Source organism: Bufo bufo, chromosome 3 (genome assembly GCF_905171765.1).
Source record: "Bufo bufo chromosome 3, aBufBuf1.1, whole genome shotgun sequence".
Classification (NCBI taxonomy): Eukaryota; Metazoa; Chordata; class Amphibia; order Anura; family Bufonidae; genus Bufo; species Bufo bufo.
In genome coordinates this window covers 231276617-231299227 of record NC_053391.1, presented here as the reverse complement: position 1 = coordinate 231299227, position 22611 = coordinate 231276617, and positions in this window count along the sequence as shown.

Genomic DNA, 22611 nt, shown 5'->3' with positions numbered 1-22611 from the left:
AAAATGACAGAAACACCACCGAAATGGATCGGGAACAGCATGGGGACGATGTCTGGATGCATCTTGGACTCCCAGGTCGCTGCGGGGAACCATTTTGTCTGCGTTGTACCACACTTTTACAGACTGATCAAAATACGCACAAAACCCCCCCAAAAAATGTATTTTATAGTAAAAATTGTTAGGAAATATTCTTTCCTGTATATTAAATTGTATATAAAGTGCAAGTGCTGCAAAAAATAAATAAAAGGAAGAGGCACTCCGAAACAACCTGTATACCACATAAAGGAGGGCCTCATTCACATTGTGGTACAATTGTTCAGGTAGTGGGACTCCTACACTCATAAAGCCTATACACTAAGTGAAAGGGCTGCCAAAAATTACAAGGAATTGGTACACCCTTTGTTACACATAAAGGAGGGCATCATACACACCCTTGAAAAATTATCATTAATGGCCTGCTGGTGACCCTCAAAAACATTAGGCGCAAAGGCCTGCTGATCTGACCATCTAAAATATCAGGGGTGAGGGCCTGCTGCTGAGCTGACCCTCTAAAACATTAGCGGCGAGAGCCTTCTGGTGAGCTGACGCTCTAAAACATTATATGCGAGTGCCTGCAGATGAGCAGACGCTCCCAAAAAAATTAGAGTTGAGGGCCTGCAGTTGAGCAGACCCTAAAAAAATTTTGAGTGGAGGGAATATATACAATGAGGAGGAGGAGGAGGAGCAGAAAACAAGATTCAACCATATACTCTTTTATTGTGGTGGAAAAGGTACATGGGAATACACTACAGTAGATTGAGTACATTATAAATGATAGATTGAAATTGCCTTTATGTTCATCATCAGCTCAGGTCTCCTAGGGTGGAGTTGAGAAGTCAGGGGCAATCCAGGCCTTGTTCATTTTTATCTGAGTCAACCTGTCAGCATTGCCAGTGGACAATCAGATACGCTTATCTGTTATAATGCCACCAGCAGCACTAAATACACGCTCTGACAAAACGCTGGCGGCAGGGCAGGCCAGCACCTCCAAGGCATAGAGCGCAAGTTCGTGCCACATGTCCAGCTTGGACACCCAGTAGTTGTAAGGCACTGAGGGATCATTTAGGACGCTGACACGGCCTGCTATGTATTCCTTTACCATCTTCCAAAACCTTTCCCTCCTTGTACCACTAGGCCGCGCTTCAGGGTGAGATTGCTGGCGGGGTATCATGAAAGTGTCCCATGCCTTGGAGAGTGTTGCCCTGCCTTTGTTGGAACTGCTGTGTGTTTCCCTTGTCTCCCTTCCTCGGTTGCCTAAGGAAGTACGGACTCTGCCGCCAGCGTTGTCAGATGGAAAATTCCGGAGTAATCTCTCAACAAGGACCTTCTGGTATTGCACCATTTTGCTCGTCCTCTCCACCACAGGAATGAGAGATGAGAAGTTCTCTTTGTGTGTTCAGATTCTGGGAAATATGTATATATTTTTTTTTTTTCACCCGCATGGGGTGTGCGGTCTTCCTGCGGAAATATTACTTTTGCAAGGGTATGTTGTTACTTGGATACATTATACATTATTTGGTATTTATTGGTAGGGTAGGGATACTGCCTCTGCTGTACAATAGGGCTTGTTTTGTACATTATCTATATAGGACTTTGCCCTTTATCTGAATAGATGCCCACACAGCAGGTTTTTTTTTAGTGTCCTCTCCCTATTCCTCTTTGTGTCTTACCCGTGATTTACATCTCACAGAGGTGTACCGCACTTAGTATTTGTACGTTTGTCATCTCTTTTCTGGATGTTTTTTAATATATATATTTCAATAAAATTTTATTTTTAATAGCTATTCAGCCTCAGTGCTTTGTTGTAGGTTCCTTTGTGTTGCTGAGCTAGCTTTGCTTGGAGGGGTTTATGCGGCTTGTCGTTTTTCCCTCTTTTGCGTAACCTATTTTTGGTCTAAACTTGTGTCATGACGGTGTACAGCATAGTGCACGTCAGATCACAGTGCAGTGCAGGACAGAAGAAGACCAAGAAGCGGTGAGTGGCAGTGCTGTCCAGAGCAAGTAAGGTAAGTTTATTTTTTTTTAACGTCTGACCTGAGGTCTGATGGGGGGTCCACCTGAGATCTGATGGGGGGTCCGATCTGAGACTGATGGGGTCTGTTCTGGGCCTGATTGGACACTATCAGCCTTACATCAGGCCCTATCTAAGGCTGGTGGGTCTGATCTGAGGCTGCTGGGGGTATGTTCTGTGGCTGATGTGGTCCGATCTGAGAGTGATGGGGTCTGTTCTGATGCTGGATAGGTCATCAGTATCTGATCAACTGTTTGAGAAGGCACCGGCACTTGCAGTAGCACAGTGGCCTTCTTGCAGGATAGGTCATCAGTATAAATGTCTCGGAAAACCCCTTTAAACATTTTCAGTTATAAAGCGAAATTGAAAAATAGTACTAACTTTCTCTGTGAGACACTGTACTTCTAGTTTCTGAGTATCAGGATGTGCAATATCCAATTTAAAATGTGTGAATGGGTGTTATATTTTTCTAGCACATACGATTAGGCTAGCTCACTTTCATTACGTGTACCCACTGTTTTAAGAAACAAAGCTTTCAGAAATAGCCAAAAATGTCTAAGATGATTAAATAGCCCCTTCAGTTGTAAATCTAAGGTCACCCTCGCCTCTGGCGTCGTCTCTGCAGCTCCTTTTATGTTGTATAAATTCTGACTGTCGGGTGTAAGTAATATTGTCCCTATTCTGTCCCTATAATTGCTTTTATAAACAGAACAAACAGTAAATCATGAAAGTATCATTAGTTGTACGTTAAAATTCATCTTCCAATCATAGCAATAATCCTAGTTTAACTAGGCCTCTGACCTTTTGAGATCTGCAGTAGTTGTAAAGGTCGAAACATCATCCTATGGAAATAAATATTTCTGTTCTTTGCTATAGAAAATTGTCCTGAACAACCCGCAGTCTCTTGGTTGCCATGGTAACTGGGAAGCAGCTCCACCGATCAGTTCTTGCTCCAGAGGCATTCCGCAGCAACATTTGTGGCGCCTTATACTGTCACTGAAAGCATCAGGCTCCTTCAGTTCCTGCAGAGTTGCCCACAGCCTAACAGCTGGCAATAGTCAAGTGTATGGGATCACAAGAGAGCCCGTTATGTTTATTTGGGAAGAGTGGGGACCTATTCAGTCTACTGGAGAATGTTGAATGGTGGTGGAAAGCAGCGCCTTAATTTGACTGCTGCGTTGGATCTCCTGTACTGTTGAGAGATGAGGGTCACTGCTCTGACTACTATAATAAAGGGGCACTGCTGTAACTATTGGGGGAAAGGGATCACTGCCGTAACTATATGGGGAGAGGGAGCGCTGCTGTAGCTACTGGGGAGGGGGAGCACTGCTGTAGCTATTGTGGAAGAGCGACCAATGCTGTAACTATTCGGGAGAGAGAGCACTGCTGTAACTATTGGGGGAGAGTGAGCACTATTGTAACTTGGGGGAGAGGGAGCACTGCTGTAACTATTGGGGGAGAGTGAGCACTATTGTAACTTGGGGGAGAGGGAGCACTGCTGTAACTATTGGGGGAGAGTGAGCACTATTGTAACTTGGGGGAGAGGGAGCACTGCTGTAGCTAATGGGGAGAGGGAGCACAGCTGTAGCTATGTCACAGACATTCTTGCGACAGGTGGCAGGAGATCTGTGAGACTGGCAACACGTGGTTTTTATCTGACATGTTTTCTGCTTGGATCAAATGACATCTGTGTTGTTTCTGGTGCTTGCCACACCTTCTTTTATCAGGTGTGGCTATTGTGGTCATTTAAACTTCTCTATTTATTGTTGTTTCTCCCACTATGCTATGCAGTTTATAGCTTCTGTTTGAGTTGTGAATAGCTGGTGTGTGGGTCTCGACTGAGTTCCTGGTGCTGCCATAGCCACTTGAAGTTAAGCGTTTTCTTTCCCTTTTGTATTTTGTTTGGGTTATTTTGTGTGTTGCATTTCCCTGTCATTTGTATTAAGGCCTGAGGGAGTCTCCTGTCCGTCCTTCCTTTTGGAGGTCTCAGTCCTGACATTAGTACCAGGGTCTTTTAGAGTGACTTAGGACACTAGGTATTCCTGTGTATGAACTCACCTACCTCTGGGGTCTTTTCATACTGGTAGTTAGTCAGGACTTTGATTAGGGTTTTACTAGGAGGTGTCCATCTCCTTTCCCTAGTTTCAAGCCCTTATTCGCTCACCCCTTTCCCTCACTCCACTAGAGGGAGCCTAAAGAGGTTGTATCACTTCAGCAAGTGGCATTTATCAGTTAGAGAAAGCTAATAGAAAGGCACTTACTAATGTATTGTGGTTGTCTATATTAATTCCTTTGCTGGCTATCCTGAGCTTCCCAGCACTGTAAGTCATGGCAGCATTATTATTTTCAGTTTGCATGCACAGCCCTTCTTTTCAATGCCATAATACCACATGTTTTCTACATTTTCTACATGAGGATTTATTTAAAGGATTGTCTGACTTGAAATGTTAACTACAGATGGCTCAGATAAGTCTTCAACGCTCCTACCTACTCAGCTAAAGATTCCTAAAGTGTAGGCACAAGGGGGGTCATTTACTAAGACTGGTGGACTGGTGGACTTAGGAAAACTAGAGGAATGGTCAAAAATCTGGCAACTAAAATTTAATGTTGATAAGTGCAAGATAATGCACCTGGGACGTAAAAACCCAAGAGCAGAATATAAAATCAGTGATACAGTCCTAACCTCAGTATCTGAGGAAAGGGATTTAGGGATCATTATTTCAGAAGACTTAAAGGTAGGCAGACAATGTCATAGAGCAGCAGGAAATGTTAGCAGAATGCTTGGGTGTATAGGGAGAGGAATTACCAGTAGAAAGGGAGTTTCTCATGCCGCTGTACAGAACACTAGTGAGACCTCAGTTGGAGTATTGTGCTCAGTACTGGAGACCATATCTCCAGAAGGATATTGATACTTTGGAGAGAGTTCAGAGAAGAGCTACTAAACTAGTACATGGATTGCAGGATAAAACTTACCAGGAAAGATTAAAGGACCTTAACATGTATAGCTTGGAAGAAAGACGAGACAGAGGGGATATGATAGAAACTTTTAAATACATAAAGGGAATCAACAAGGTAAAAGAGGAAAGAATATTTAAAAGAAGAAAAACTGCTACAAGAGGACATAGTTTTAAGTTAGAGGGGCAAAGGTTTAAAAGTAATATCAGGAAGTATTACTTTACTGAGAGAGTAGTGGATGCATGGAATAGCCTTCCTGCAGAAGTGGTAGCTGCAAATACAGTGGAGGAGTTTAAGCATGCATGGGATAGGCATAAGGCTATCCTTCATATAAGATAGGGCCAGTACTCAGTATATTGGGCAGACTAGATGGGCCAAATGGTTCTCATCTGCCGACACATTCTATGGTGACCTTAATAATCCCTGCACTGGTGGCGGATCTGCTGAAGTTATGTAGAGATGCCGACCTCTACATAACTTCAGTGCATCCACCGCCGGTCTAAATCTACGCCAACTTCCTTGCTTCCCCTGTTTGAGGCATAAAAATGATAAATGAGACAGGCCTAGAGGCCCACCCCCTGTTTTAAACAGGACGTGAGCTGGGAAAAGTCTCAGATTGTGGTACAAATAACCTTTGTGTTGCATTCTTCGACAAATATACGCTAGAAAACTGGTGTATATCATTTAGTAAATGACCCCCAAGATGTCCTGCTGTTTCTTGTGGACCTATTTACCATGCATATACCCAAGCTGTACTTACTGTAAATACTATATACAATATACCATTAGCAACAAGTAACCTTTCTCAGCATTCTCATAAATCAAAAGTATTTCAGATTATATGAGGCCTTATTACTCATAATGACAAATTTAGAAGTCCGCTTATATTTGTTAAATTTCACTGGAAAAAAAAAGAATACATGGACTGTAGGAGGCTACTACAAGGAGCAAATCCAAACGTTTCACAGTTGAAGTCGACTGTATATCCCCCTTAGGGGTCCATTGTACATTCCCTTTGTACACCATGCGGCTGGGTGGTAGGTGTGCCTACCCTGGAACCCTATAACCATATACTTTAGGGTACTTTCACACTAGCGTTTTTCTTTTCCGGCATTGAGTTCCGTCCTAGGGGCTCAATACCGGAAAAGAACTGATCAGTTTTATCCTAATGCATTCTGAATGGAGAGCAATCCGTTCAGGATGCATCAGTTCAGTCCCTCTTACGTTTTTTGGACGGAGAAAATACAGCAGCATGCTACAGTTTTCTCTCCGGCCAAAAATACAAAACTCTTGCCGGAATGCCGGATCATTAATTTACTGGCATTAATTTACATTGAAGTGTATTAGTGCTCGATCCGGCATTCCCGTCTGCGCATGCGCAGACCTTTAAAAATGCCCCAAAAAATTAATACCGGATCCGTTTTTCCAGCTGACACCGGAGAGACGGATCCGGTATTTCAATGCATTTGTCAGACGGATCCATCTGACAAATGCCATCAGTTTGCATCAGTATTGCCGAATCCGGCAGGCAGTTCCGGCGACGGAACTGCCTGCCGGAATCCTCTGCCGCAAATGTGAAAGTAGCCTTAGCGCTTGATATAATTTTATAATTGATTGAAACCCAGGTTATTAAAATGCTGAGCTCAGCAGCAATGAAGCTAATTATGTCTAAAACAGTAGCATTAGGAATTCTATATAAATCTATATAGCACTGCTTACCGGTAAATTGGTTAAAAAACGTAACAAAAACTAGAAATGGACAAACCTGAAATTGTTGAAAAAGAACTTTAGACTTCACTTGAGAAAGTACATTGGGATCTCATTGCAGGAGCGCCAAATTTATATTGATTTATTTAGCACCAGTGGCAGAAATAAGGCTTTATCAGTAATGTCACCAGAATAGTACTTTTGGAATGGAAAATACAATTCTCCCCTACAATTTAGATTTTTTTTTTTACATTTGTCTACGTAAAGGGGTTCTCTGGCAATTAAGAAAATGAAAATGCTATATTACTTTATTATAAATATATTCCCAAATAGCTTTCATTAGTTATAATGGCTAGTTTTGTCTATGGAGCAATTGTTAGGAGAAATAAAATGGCCGCTGTCCTATTAGTACACACAGAACCTGTCCTAATAACACAGGAGGACAAGTTACTTCACAACACTGAGCTAAAGAGCTGCCTCATCCTCCTCTCTGCTCTGCTTATTAGGGATTATGATCCTAAATACAGATGATAAGATCTTCAGCTGAATCTCTGTAGGAATAGAGTTCATGAGGAAATATGAAGTACAGGGAGGAGGGTGGGGTGTAGTAATGAGCAGCAGCACTTGTATGCATTCTCCATTACCACAGTCTGTCCTGTCCATCCTCTCTGTACTTCATGTCTCCTCATGAACTCCATTCCCACAGAGATTCAGCTTAAATTTTAGTCAGGATGATAATCCATGACAAGCAGAGCAGAAAGGAGGATGAGGCAGCTCTCTTTGTTGTGAAGTAACTTGTCCTGCTGTGTGATTAGGACAGGTTTTGTAAAAATAGGACGGCAGCCATTTTATTTCCCCTGAAAGCAGCCATTATAACTTATGAATGGTATTTGGGAATATATTTATAATAAAGTAATATTTAAGTATTTTCATTTTCTTAACCCCTTTAATGGGATTGAAAAAAAAAAAGATGTAATAAAATGTTTAATGGAAAAAAAAAATAACATAAAAACAAAGACATAGAAATTATAAATTGTTTAAAAATAAACAAAGGTGGCAAATTTCCATATCTTAAGGCCTCATGCACACGACAGTATTTTTTCACGGTCTGCAAAACGGGGTTCCGTTGGTCCGTGATCCGTGACCGTTTTTTCGTCCGTGGGTCTTCCTTGATTTTTGGAGGATCCACGGACATGATGTTTTGGTGTCCGCCTGGCCGTGCGGGAGCTCCTCCTACTGGTAAGTGACAGGTCTGTGCGGCGTATTGCTTAATGACCTGTCACTTACCAGTAGGAGGAGCTTCCGGCCGGTCACAGACAGCGCAGCAGGTAAGTATGATGCTTCTAATATTGCTAAGTAACCATGACAACCAGGACTGCAGTAGGGTCCTGGTTGCCATGGTTACCGATCGGAGCCCCAGCGATTAAACTGGGACTCCAATCGGAACTCTCCGCTGCCACCAATGATGGGGGGGGGGAGAGGGGAGGCCGCACACTGTGCCACCAATGATATTAATACAATAGAGGGGGGGCGGGGGGGGGGCGCACACTGGCCACCAATGATAATACAATAGAGGGAGGGAGGGAAGGGGGCCGGGGGGGGGGGGGCGCACACTGGCTACCAATGATAATACAATAAAGGGAGGGGGGGTGGGGGGGGGGGGGGCGCGCTGGCCACCAATGATATTAATACAATAGAGGGAGGGGGGCCGGGGAAGGCGCACTGGCCACCAATGATATTAATACAATAGAGGGTGGGGCGGGCCAGGGGGGGGCCGCACTGGCCACCAATGATATTAATACAATAGAGGGAGGGGGGGCCGCACTGGCCACCAATGAAATTAAATCTGGGGAGGGAGGGAGGGGGGTCTGCCCCGTGCTGCCTGGCAGCCCCTGATCTCTTACAGGGGGCTATGATACGCACAATTAACCCCTTCAGGTGCGGCACCTGAGGGGTTAATTGTGCAGATCACAGCCCCCTGTAAGAGATCGGGTGCTGCCAGGCAGCAGGGGGCAGTCATGTACACAGTTCGTAGTATATTTTAACTAGAAGCGTCCCCATCACTATGGGAACGCCTCTGTGTTAGAATATACTGTCGGATTTGAGTTTTCACGAAGTGAAAACTCAGCTCTGAAAAAGCTTTTATGCAGACGGATCTGCGGATCCATCTGTATGAAAGTAGCCTACGGACACGGATCATGGACACGGATGCCAATCTTGTGTGCATCCGTGTTTTTTCACTGACCCATTGACTTGAATGGGTCCGTGAACCGTTTTACGTCCAAAAAATAGGACAGGTCATGATAATACAATAGAGGGAGGGAGGGGGGCCGGGGGGGGCGCACACTGGCTACCAATGATAATACAATAAAGGGAGGGGGGGCCGCACTGGCCACCAATGATATTAATACAATAGAGGGAGGGGGGCCGGGGGGGCTGCACTGGCCACCAATGATATTAATACAATAGAGGGAGGGGGGGGGGGGCGCACTGGCCACCAATGATATTAATACAATAGAGGGATGGGGGGCCGGGGGGGGCCGCACTGGCCACCAATGAAATTAAATCTGGGGAGGGAGGGGGGTCTGCCCTGTGCTGCCTGGCAGCCCCTGAACTCTTACAGGGGGCTATGATACACACAATTAACCCCTTCAGGTGCGGCCTGTAAGAGATCGGGTGCTGCCAGTCATGTACACAGTTCGTAGTATATTCTAACTAGAGGCGTCCCCATCACTATGGGAACGCCTCTGTGTTAGAATATACTGTCGGATTTGAGCTTTTATGCAGACGGATCTGCGGATCCGTCTGTATGAAAGTAGCCTACGGATCATGGACACGGATGCCAATCTTGTGTGCATCCGTGTTTTTTCACTGACCCATTGACTTGAATGGGTCCGTGAACTGTTGTACGTCAAAAAAATAGGACAGGTCATATTTTTTTTAACGGACAGGATACACGGATCACGGAGGCGGGTGACAAACGGTGCATTTTCCGAGTTTTCAACGGACCCATTGAAAGTCAATGGGTCCGCAGAAAATCACGGAAAACGGAACAACGGCCATGGGTGCACACAACGGTCGTGTGCATGAGGCCTAAGGCACATTTTTGCCTAGACAGGGACAGACCATTGCAAATATTTAGCATTTGCTTCAAAATGCTTAATGCACTTGTAAGAACAAGGAAGACATTGGATAATTAAGATGTTTGGGTATGTTTTCAGCTATACCTGTATGCATCTGTCAAAAGTAAATGATTTATTTATCCCCAATGGTGAGTCAAATCTGCCCTTTTCAGATCCCCCATCTGGTACTGACTAAATTAGGCAACCAGGTGGTGGATTTTCTATGAATAATTTCCGTCCTAAGGGTCCCCAGACAACAAAAGAAGATGCGCTGCTAACAATAAGACTGTATGAGTGCTAGTCACTCAAAGGAGCCAAGTAGAAAAATACTTGCAGAAAGCATCAGCCAATATCTTGACAGCTAGCTAGCTCCATTATGTGCTGCCTCTCGACATCTCAATTCCCACAACACAGTTTACTAAATGCACAATTTATTAGAGAATGAATTTAAATTAATTACTGTGGTATTTTAGGTGATAAATAATTGGAACTGATTCATTTTCCCTCATGTTTTATTATATTTTCAGATACAATGCTTTCATATACCGTATGTTCCTAATGTCAGTTTTTCAACTTTATATGCTAGTACAGAAAGTTTCAGTCACTCCTAAAGCTCCTCTATTGCTATTCCTACATTAACCCCTTCCTGACTAAGTGAGTTTCTGTTTTTGTTTTTCGCTCCCTGCCTTTCCACAGACATAACTTTTCTAATTTTCAGTTCACATAACTATATTTTTGCAGGATAAGTTGTACTTTCTAATGCCTTCATTTAATATGAGGGAAGATGGAAATAAATTCCGAATGGTGTGGAACTGGAAAAATACACAGTTCCACCACAGTTTTATGGGTTTTGTTTCTACGGCGTTAACTATGCAGTAAGTCCTCATGCACACGACCGTATGTATTTAGCTGTCCGCAAAAAATGGACCCGCAAAAAACACAGATGATGTCCGTGTGCATTCCGTATTTTGCGGAACGGAACAGCTGGCCCCTAATAGAACAGTCCTATCCTTGTCCGTAATGCGGACAATAATAGGACATGTTCTATATTTTTGCGGAACGGAAATACAGACATATGGAAACGGAATGCAAGAGGAGTAACTTCAGTTTTTTTTGCGGACCCATTGAAATGAATGGTTTCGAATACGGTCCGCAAAAAAACCAGAACGGACACAGAAAGAAAATACGTTAGTGTGCATGATCCCTAAAACTGACTTGTGCTCATCATTCTCTGGGTCAGTATGAATACGGTGATACCACACTTATATAGTTTTTATATAGTTTTACTTTTCAAATTTATTTTTTCTTGTCATCGCCGGATTCTGACCCCAATAACTTTTTTTTGAGTTATGTCTATGGAGGTGTGTGAGGGCTAATTTTTTGCGGGACAATCTGTCGTTTTTTTTTTGTTTGTTTTTTGAGAAGGGGACAGGATTTGAATATATATATATCACTTATATATATAAAAATGAGTTTCTGTCTGTCTGTCTGTCTAATAAATACAAAAAAATCCGCAGCACTCGCCATTTGTAGAAAATCCAGTGATGGTTTTATTCCATAAAACAGCAAGGTGATGCTACAGTGCGCATGCGTCCTCCTCCATCATCAGCCAATGGGGAAAATTCCCCTAGTGACGTCACCTGTTGCCAATGGCATGGAAGCAGATTATGCTCCACGGCACTGCAGTGCGTCAAACTTGTCGCTCATCAATGACATAGGGGTTGCCATGGAGACGCGGCCGTCCTCACAATAAGTCATGGAACGTACGTGTCGCACGGCTCCTCCCCTCGTCAATGCTAAAGTGGTTCCAGGATAGGTCCTAGTGGGTGAAGGTCCAACCCATTGTGTCATCACACCTCCGATATTATAGATGGGGTAATTTTCAAACATTACAAGTTCAGAGTCCCTGTATACCCTAGACATTGTATATGGTTCCTCCAGAGTGATCGCTGATTTCCTTCAGCCATACACCCCTATGAGGATACCATATACCCAAGCATGCTACCCCTTCAAAATGGTGACCCTGTCCCATCTGTGCAATCAGATGGGACAGATGTCCTCTATTGGGGTTCACGGTCGTTCAGGGTGTCACACGGGCCAATCATGTTTAGTGAAAATAGCCCCCGTGACACACCACGTCCATCCATTCACACACTGCAGTTCACCATATCGGATCCGTCCTGCCGCTATTTCGCCGTGCCGCCGCTCCGTCCCCATTGACTATAATGGGGACGGGGCGGAGCTCCGGCACAGCACTGCGGTGCACGGCGAAAGCCACCAGACTAAAAAGTCCTGCTTGTCCGACTTTTTAGTCCGGCGGCTTTCGCCGTGCTGCGCCGGAGCTCCACCCCCGTCCCCATTATAGTCAATGGGGACGGAGCGGCGGCACGGCAAAATAGCGGAAGGACGGATCCGACATGGTGAACAGCATGTCGGATCCGTCCTGCCGCAAGTGTGAAAGGGCCCTTACTTTAAGAGGTAAAGGACCGAAGGATAGGACTCACCCGCCACTGGCCGTGCCTGGATACCACAAATACTGGACGTTGGGCTATATGACATTGAGGACATCAGAATCAGTAATTGCGGACCAAGGAAAAGCCCCGGCGAGGACATCCCTACAGAGAGACAATTAAATATTAGTGTTTGGTGAACATCTCTAAGTTTAAAATCATCACAACAAAAACATTGTTGGGCACAATATTTGGTTACACAAAATAACAAATAAATGTCTCGTCTATGCTGAAGAGGGAGAGACACACTCTGGACCCCCTATAGAAAGACCCCCAGATTAAAGTCCCTATTGAGTCCCTTAGGTTCACGTGTATCAAGCCTGTATATCCATTTTAACTCTAGTTGTTTAAGGAAGGTTTCTCGATCTCCCCCCCTCCGTAACGGTGGTACCCCATCTATGATCTGGAACCGCAGTCTGTCTGTCTAGGCGTCTGTCTGGACGTTCTTTATGCGCGACCAAACGACTGGACCGATCTTCACCAAATTTTGCACACAGGTACATCAGGTGTCTGGGAAGGTACATCAGGTGTCTGGGACCGGGTCTCAGCTCTCTAGGATGTACCGTTCCTGAGATATTCCCAAAAAATTACCCACATAAGCCAATACAAGCCTGCAAGTCTTTCTCTTTAAATCCCAACTGCCATAAACACAGTTTAGTCCATTTTTCTTTACTGCTTAAAGGGGCTGGCACTGTGGAGGTCAATGTTAAAGGGGCGGCCACTGTGGAGGTCAGTGTTAAAGGAGCGGGCACTGTGGAGGTCACTGTTATTAAAGGGGCGGGCGCTATGAAAGTCCCTGTTAAAGGGGCGAGCACTGTGAAAGTCACTGTTAAAAGGGCGGTCACTGTGAAAGTCACTGTTAAAGGGGCGGTTACTGTTAAAGGGGCAGTCACTGTGAAAGTCACTGTTAAAGGGGCAGTCATTGTGAAAGTCACTGTTAAAGGGGCGGTCACTGTGAAAGTCACTGTTAAAAGGGCGGTCACTTTGAAAGTCCCTGTAAAAGGGGCTGTTACTGTTAAAGAAGCAGTCACTGTGAAAGTCACTGTTAAAGGGGCGGTCACTGTGAAAGTCACTGTTAAAGGGGCGGTCACTGTGAAAGTCACTGGTAAAGAGGCGGTCACTGTGAAAGTCACTTTTAAAAGGCCGGTCACTGTGAAAGTCACTGTTAAAGGGGCGGTCACTGTGAAAGTCACTGTTAAAGGGGCAGTCACTGTTAAAGGGGCAGTCATTGTGAAATTCACTGTTAAAGGGGCGAGCACTGTGAAAATCACTATTAAAAGGGCGGTCACTGTGAAAGTCACTGTTAAAAGGTGCGGTCACTGTGAAAGTCACTGTTAAAGGGGCGGTTACTGTTAAAGGGGCGGTTACTGTTAAAGGGGCAGTCACTGTGAAAGTCACTGTTAAAGGGGCAGTCATTGTGAAAGTCACTGTTAAAGGGGCGGTCACTGTGAAAGTCACTGTTAAAGGGGCGGTCACTGTAAAAGTCACTGTTAAAGGGGCGGTCACTGTTAAAAGGGCGGTCACTATGAAAGTCACTGTTAAAAGGGCGGTCACTTTGAAAGTCACTGTAAAAGAGGCTGTTACTGTTAAAGAAGCAGTCACTGTGAAAGTCACTGTTAAAGGGGCAGTCATTGTGAAAGTCACTGTTAAAGGGGCAGTCATTGTGAAAGTCACTGTTAAAGGGGCGGTCACTGTGAAAGTCACTGGTAAAGGGGCGGTCAGTGTGAAAGTCACTTTTAAAAGGCCGGTCACTGTGAAAGTCACTGTTAAAGGGGTGGTCACTGTGAAAGTCACTGTTAAAGGGGCAGTCACTGTTAAAGGGGCAGTCATTGTGAAATTCACTGTTAAAGGAGCAGTCACTGTGAAAGTCACTGTTAAAGGGCGGTCACTGTGAAAGTCACTGTTAACGGGGCGGTCACTGTGGAGGTCAATGTTAAAGGAGCGGACACTGTGGAGGTCATTGTTAAAGGGGCGGGTACGATATCTTTTTACGACACACGGAAACATAAAATGTAATAGATGAAATATACCCGTGCGAAGCCGGGTCCTTCTGCTAGTATCTCATATATATGAAATGAATTTCTGTCTGTCTGTCTGGACGTTCTTTAAGTGCGGCCAAGCGACTGGACCGATCTTCACCAAATTTGGCACACAGGTACATCAGGTGTCCGGGAAGGTTTTAGACAAGGGTCTCAGCTCTCTAGGATGTACAATTCCCCAAAAATAACCCACATTAGCCAATACAAGCCTGCAAGTCATTCTCTTCAAATCCCAACTGCATAAACACAATTTTACGCCAGGTTTCCATAACAACCCAGCCATTTTTCTTTACTGCTTAAAGGGGCAGGTACTGTGGAGGTGACTGTTTTTAAAGGGGCGGGCACAGTGGAGGTCACTGTTATTAAAGGGGCGGGCACTGTGGAGGTCACTGTTATTAAATGGGCGGGCACTGTGGAGGTCACTGTTATTAAAGGGGCGGGCGCTATGAAGGTCCCTGTTAAGGGTGGGCACTGTGAAAGTCACTGTTAAAGGGGCGGTCACTGTGAAAGTCACTGTTAAAGGGGCGGTTACTCTTAAAGGGGCAGTCATTGTGAAAGTCGCTTTTAAGGGGGCGGTCACTGTTAAAGGGGCGGTCACTGTGAAAGTCACTGTTAACTCCTTCAGGACACAGCCTTATTTCACCTTAAGGACCAGGCCATTTTTTGCAAATCTGACCAGTGTCACTTTCAGTGGTGATAACTTTAAAACGCTTTTACTTAGCCAGGCCATTCTGAGATTGTTTTTTCGTCACATATTGTACTTCATGAAACTGGTAAAATGGATTAAAAAAATTCACTTTTATTTATAAAATAATACCAAATTTGCCCAAAAGGCAAATTTCCAAGTTTCAATTTCTCTACTTCTATAATATATAGTAATACCTACAAAAATAGTTATTACTTTACATTTCCCATATGTTTACTTCATGTTAGGATCATTTTGGGAATGACATTTTATTTTTGGGGGAAGTTACAAGGCTTAGAAGTTTACAAGTAAATATTGAAATTTCTCAGAAATTTTCAAAAACCAACTTTTAAGGACCAGTTCAGGTCTGAAGTCACTTTGTGAGTCTTACATAATAGAAACCACCCAAAAATGACCCCATTCTAGAAACTACATGCCTCAAGGTATTCAAAACTGATTTTACAAATGTCGTTAACCCTTTAGGTGTTCCACAAGAATAAATGGAAAATAGAGATACAATTTCAAAATTTCACTTTTTTGGCAAATTTTCAATTTTTATATTTTTTATATTTTTTTTTACACCCCATATGTGGTCGTAAACTGCTGGAAGGAAGGAATGCCATATGGTTTTTGGAAGGCAGATTTTGCTGGACTGTTTTTTTTTATACCATGTCCCATTTGAAGCCCCCCTGATGCACCCCTAGAGTAGAAATTCCATAAAAGTGACCCCATCTAAGAAACTACACCCCTCAAGGTATTCAAAACTGATTTTACAAACGTCGTTAACCCTTTAGGTGTTTCACTTTTTTGGCAGATTTTCCATTTTAATATTTTCCAGTTACAAAGCAAGGGTTAACAGCCAAACAAAACTCAATATTTATGGCCCTGATTCTGTAGTTTACAGAAACACCCCATATGTGGTCGTAAACTGCTGTACAGGCACACGGCAGGGCGAAGAAGGAAAGGAATGCCATACGTTTTTTTTTAAGGCAGATTTTGCTGGACTGGTTTTTTGACACCATGTCCCATTTGAAGCCCCCTGATGCACCCCTAGAGTAGAAACTCCAAAAAAGTGACATCATTTTAGAAACTACGGGATAGGGTGGAAGTTTTGTTGGTACTAGTTTAGGATACATATGATTTTTGGTTGCTCTATATTACACTTTTTTGAGGCAAGGTAACAAGAAGTAGCCGTTTTGGCACCGTTTTTTTTTTGTTCTTTAGAACATTCATCTGACAGGTTAGATCATGTGGTATTTTTATAGCGCAGGTTGTCACGGACTCAGCGATACCTAATATGTATACATTTTTTTTATTTATGTAAGTTTTACACAATGATTTCATTTTTGAAACAAAAAAAATCATGTTTTAGTGTCTCCATAGTCCGAGAGCCATAGTTTTTTCAGTTTTTGGGCGATAATCTTGGGTAGGGTCTCAATTTTGGCGGGATGAGATGACGGTTTGATTGGCACTATATTGGGGTGCATATGATTTTTTGATCGCTTGCTATTACACATTTTGTGATGTAAGATGACAAAAAATAGCTTTTTTTACACCGTTTTTTTTTCCCACGGGTTTCACCTGAGGGGTTAGGTCATGTGATATGTTTATAGAGCCGGTCGATACGGATGCGGCTATACCTAATATATATACTTTTTTTTATTTATGTAAGTTTTACACAATGATTTCATTTTTGAAACAAAAAAAAAATCATGTTTTAGTGTCTCCCTAGTCTGAGAGGCATAGTTTTTTCAGTTTTTGGGCGATTATCTTAGATAGGGTCTAATTTTTTGCGGGATGAGATGTAGGTTTGATTTGCACTATTTCGGGGTGCATATGAATTTTTGATCGCTTGCTATTACACTTTTTGTGATGTAAGATGACAAAAAATGGCTTTTTACACCGTTTTTTTTTTTAACGGTGTTCACCTGAGGGGTTAGGTCATGTGATATTTTTATAGAGCCGGTCAATACGGACACGGCGATACCTAATATGTATACTTTTTTTTATTTACTTAAGTTTTATACAATAACAGCTTTTTTAAAACAAAAAAAATGATGTTTTAGTGTCTCTATATTCTGAGCCATAGTTTTTTTATTTTTTGGGAGATTGACTTAGGTAGGGTCTCAATTTTTTGCGGTATGAGGTGACGGTTAGATTGGTACTATTTTGGTGGGCATATGCCTTTTTGATCGCTTACTGTTGTACTTTTTGTGATGTAAGGTGACAATTTTTTTTTATTTAGCACAGTTTTTTTTAATTTTTTTTATGGTGTTCATCTGAGGGGTTAGGTCATGTGATATGTTTATAGAGCCGGTCAATACGGACGCGGCGATACCTAATATGTCAACTTTTTTTTTTTTTTTTTACTTTATTTGGGGAAAATTACGTTTTTGTTTATTTTTAATTGAAATGTTACCTTTTTTGGGGGGAAAACTTTATTTTGTCAACTTTTTTTTTACTTTCTTTTTTGTCCCACTTTGGGATTTCAACTTTTGGGGGTCTAATCCCTTTTACAATGCATTCCAATACTTCTGTATTGGAATGCATTGGCTGTATGAGTAATACTGTGTGTATTACTCATACAGCTTCCGGCCTGTGAGATCCAGGGGGCTGGATCTCACAGGCACGTCACAAGAGCGCGTTTCGGCTTGTCCAGCCTTCCTCAACTGCACTGCCTAGCGGCGGTGATCGGAAATACACAGGATGTACCTGTGTCCTTAAGTACCAGGACATCAGGGCGTACTGGTACGCCCTGTGTCCTGAACAGGTTAAAGGGGCGGTCATTGTGAAAGTCACTATTAAAGGGGCGGTCACTGTGAAAGTCACTGTTAGAGGGGCGGTCACTGTGAAAGTCACTGTTAAAGGTGCGGTCACAGTAAAAGTCACTGTTAAAGGGGCGGTCACTGTGAAAGTCACTGTTAAAAGGCGCGGTCACTGTGAAAGTCACTGTTAAAGGGGCAGGCACTGTGAAGGTCACTGTTAAAAGGGGGGTACTGTGGAGGTCACTGTTAAAGGGGCAGGCACTGTTAAAGGTGCGGGCACTGTGAAGGTCATTGTTATAGGGGCGGGCACTGGGGAGGTCATTGTTAAAGGGGCGGGTACTGTAGAGGTCACTGTTATGGGGGAAACTGTCAATATCTTTTTACAACACACAGAAACATAAAATGAAATAGATGAAATATACCCGTGCGAAGGCGGGTCCTTCTGCTAGTATATACACTATATATATATATATATATATATATTTTTTTTTTTTTTTTTTATGTTCCCACCTGGACTGATTTCTATATAATAATGGAATTTGATCCATTATTCTAGAGTTGCAAGAAAAAGTATGTGAACCCTTTGGAATGATATGGATTTCTGCACATATCCATACCATATCTTCATCTAAGTCACAACAATAGACAATCACAGTCTGTTTAAACTAATAACACACAAAGAATTAAATGTTACCATGTTTTTATTGAACACACCATGTAAAGATTCACAGTGCAGATGGAAAAAGTATGTGAACCCTTGGATTTAAAACTGGTTAAACCTCCTTTGGCAGCAATAACTTCAACCAATAGTTTCCTGTAGTTGCAGATCAGACGTGCACAACGGTCAGGAGTAATTCTTGACCATTCCTCTTTACAGAACTGTTTCAGTTCAGCAATATTCTTGGGATGTCTGGTGTGAATCGCTTTCTTGATGTCATGCCACAGCATCTCAATCGGGTTGAGGTCAGGACTCTGACTGGGCCACTTCAGAAGGTGTATTTTCTTCTGTTTAAGCCATTCTTTTGTTGATTTACTTCTATGCTTTGGATCGTTGTCCTGTTGCAACACCCATCTTCTGTTGAGCTTCAGCTGGTGGACAGATGTCTTTAAGTTCTCCTACAAAATGTCTTGATAAAATTGGGAATTCATTTTTCCTTCGATGATAGCAATCCGTCCAGGCCCTGACTCAGCAAAGCAGCCCCAAACCATGATGCCCCTACCACCATACTTCACAGTTGGGATGAGGTTTTGATGTTGGTGTGCTGTGCCTCTTTTTCTCCACACATAGTGTTGTGTGTTTCTTCCAAACAACTCAACTTTGCTTTCATCTGTCCACAGAATATTTTGCCAGTACTGCTGTGGAACATCCGGGTGCTCTTGTGCAAACTGTAAACGTGCAGCAATGTTTTTTTGGGACAGCAGTGGCTTCCTCTGTGGTATCCTCCCATGAATTCCATTCTTGTTTAGTGATTTACTTATCATAGATTCGCTAACAGGGATGTTAGCATATGCCAGAGACCTTTGTAAGTCTTTAGCTGACACTCTAGGATTCTTCTTCACCTTATTGAACAGTCTGCGCTGTACTCTTGCAGTCATCTTTACAGGACGGCCACTCCTAGGGAGAGTAGCAGCAGTGCTGAACTTTCTCCATTTATAGACAATTTGTCTTACCGTGGACTGATGAACAGCAAAGATTTTTGGAGATACTTTTATAACCTTTTCCAGCTTTATGCAAGTCAACTATTCTTAATTGTAGGTCTTCTGAGAGCTCTTTTGTGCGAGGCATCATTCACATCAGGCATCGCTTCTTGTGAAAAGCAAACCCAGAACTGGTGTGTGTTTTTTATAGGGCAGGGCAACTGTAACCAACACCTCCAATCTCATCTCATTGATTGGACTCCAGTTGGCTGACACCTCACTCCAATTAGCTCTTGGAGATGTCATTAGTCTAGGGGTTCACATCATTTTTCCATCTGCACTGTGAATGTTTACATGGTGTGTTCAATAAAAACATGGTAACATTTAATTCTTTGTGTGCGATTAGTTTAAGCAGACTGTGATTGTCTATTGTTGTGACTTAGATGAAAATCAGATCACATTTTATGACCAATTTGTGCAGAAATCCATATCATTCCAAAGGGTTCACATACTTTTTCTTGCAACTATATAAAGAAATAGATATATTACAGTTCAGTGCAGCCACCTGCTGGCCTTTACTGTAATATTCAAGTAATGAGCCTGGAGGACTAGTAAAGGCTCAGGCTCGTTACATGTATAGAATGCTGCTCCTGATCTCTGCTGGGGGAAAGGGTTACTGCCCCAAGAAACGCGCACTTCCAGGTGTTAACCCTCTCAGGCGATGTGGTCACATTTGACTACGGCATCTGAGAGGTTAAATGTCCACAGTCAGCATTACCGCCGATCATGGACATAAGCCGCGGATGTCTGCTGTGTGCAACAGTAGGCACTCGGCGGGTCTGGTGCTTGCTCTGCTCCGGAGCGAGTTCCATCTTTAACGACCTGACATCCGCCCTACATGTACGGCGGATGTCGGGAAGGGGTTAAAGAAGCTTAATGTAGGGAATGTAATTATTAATTTCCCCCATTCATTGCCTGGTCGTCTTATTTGCTTAACATGGCACTATACTTTCAGTAAACTTTTAATATGGCATATGGACATGTTTAATAGGGCTGATTCTGCTGACATCTGCTCTTTAACGGGGTCTTCCAGTTAAGACCGTTGGGGGGTCTGAGCGCTGAGACCCCCACAATCTCTAGAAAGAGAGGAGAATCTCTTGCTTACCCCGTTCTCTCTCCTCTCTGCAGGACAGGAAGCAAGACAGACCCTGTGCCCATCTTGTGCAGTGAGGACCTAAGTGAGCGCGTCTCTTCCCTCTTTCTAGAGATCGTGGTGGTCTCAGCGCTCAGACCTATACCAATCTAAACTTTTGTTTTCATGGAATGACCCCGTTAAAGAGCACATGTCAGCAGAATCAGCCCCATTAAACTAGGCTTAATGCCTGGTAGGGTAGACCCTCCTAATTAAAGTAATACCTAACTTGTTAAAATCAGTCACAGCATTCCCGAGAAAAAATACTTTTATTTTTTATACAATTAGAATAATTACCAATAGCTGATTCTAGGGGGCGGGTGCTGTACCAAACATAATGTGCGCGCCTAATGCCTTGCGCGCACATTATGTCAATACACATTATGAAATACAAAACATTGTTCTTCTGTAGCAGTTTATAAAAATAAGGCCTCTTATATAGAAAGGTAATCTATTGTCAGTTTACTGCTGCTGTGAAGGAAAGATGTGATCTGCCAGGTAATTCTAGTAAGTAGTTAAGTAGTAAGACATTTGACACCATCAAGACATTTTTATGATTGAATTTTACCCATTTTTTCAATTGGTCTTATTGAGCAGTTTTTGTGATACGTGTGGTTAAAAATCTGTCATTTTGAAGACTGTCCCTCCTGAGTTCTATCGGCTGGCGGCTCATGTGAAGTCTTATGTCGGGTGACCTCATAAACACTCATTAGAGAAAAACCCTTATCATACTGATGAGAATATGGCTTAAATGACTTAACTGATGATTTTTAACTGCTTGTAACACAAAAACAGCTGAAATTTTTTAAATAAAGAATAATAAGAAAAAAAGATTTTAAGCCCAAAATGAGTAAAATACAATGTTAAACAAAATTGCCTTGAATGTGTCCATAGGCTGCCTTAACCTCTTCAGGACACAGGGCGTACAGGTACGCCCTTATGTCCTGGTACTTAAGGACACTGGACCTGTACGCCCTGTGTATTTCCGATCACTGCCACCTGGCGGGCGGTGATCGGAAGCCGGTGCCTGCTCAAATCATTGAGCAGGCACCTCGGCTAAATGCGCGGGGGGGGGGTCCCGTGACCCCCCCATGTCGGCGATCGCCGCAAACCGCAGGTCAATTCAGACCTGCGATTTGCGGCTTTTACTTTATGCGGCGGCGCTGATCGGCGGTGCCATCGGGTCCCCGTGGGGCTGTGTTGGGGACCCGATGGCATGGAAGGCAGCGCGATGCCTTCCTGAGGCATCGGCGCTGCCTTCCTGTGACAAGCTTGTGAGATCCAGCCCCCTGGATCTCACAGGCCGGAAGCTGTATGAGTAATACACACAGTATTACTCATACAGCCAATGCATTCCAATACAGAAGTATTGGAATGCATTGTAAAGGATCAGACCCCTAAAAGTTCAAGGCCCTAAAAGTTCAAGGACAGAAAATAAAGTGAAAAAAAAAGTTGCCAAAATAAAGTTTCCCCCTAAAAAAAATTTAAGCCTTGTAACGTCCCCCAAAAATAAAATGTCATTCCCAAAATGATCCTAACATGAAGTAGACATATGGTGAATGTAAAGTAATAACTATTTTTCTAGGTATTACAATGTATTATAGAAGTAGAGAAATTGAAACTTGGAAATTAGCAAATTTGGTATTTTTTTTAAAATAAAAATTATTATTTTTTTACTCCATTTTACCACTGTCATGAAGTACAATATGTGACGAAAAAAACAATCTCAGAATGGCCTGTTTAAGTCAAAGCGTTTTAAAGTTATCACCACTTAAAGTGACACTGGTCAGATTTGCAAAAAATGGCCTGGTCCTCTGGTCCTTAAGGTGAAATAAGGCTGTGTCCTTAAGGAGTTAAAGGCTGTGGACACTTTTTGGAGCATTTTTTTTTTAAATTTCATTCTACTTATCTTCGTCTAAATATGTTTTAGGTTTGTCTTCATTCAAAA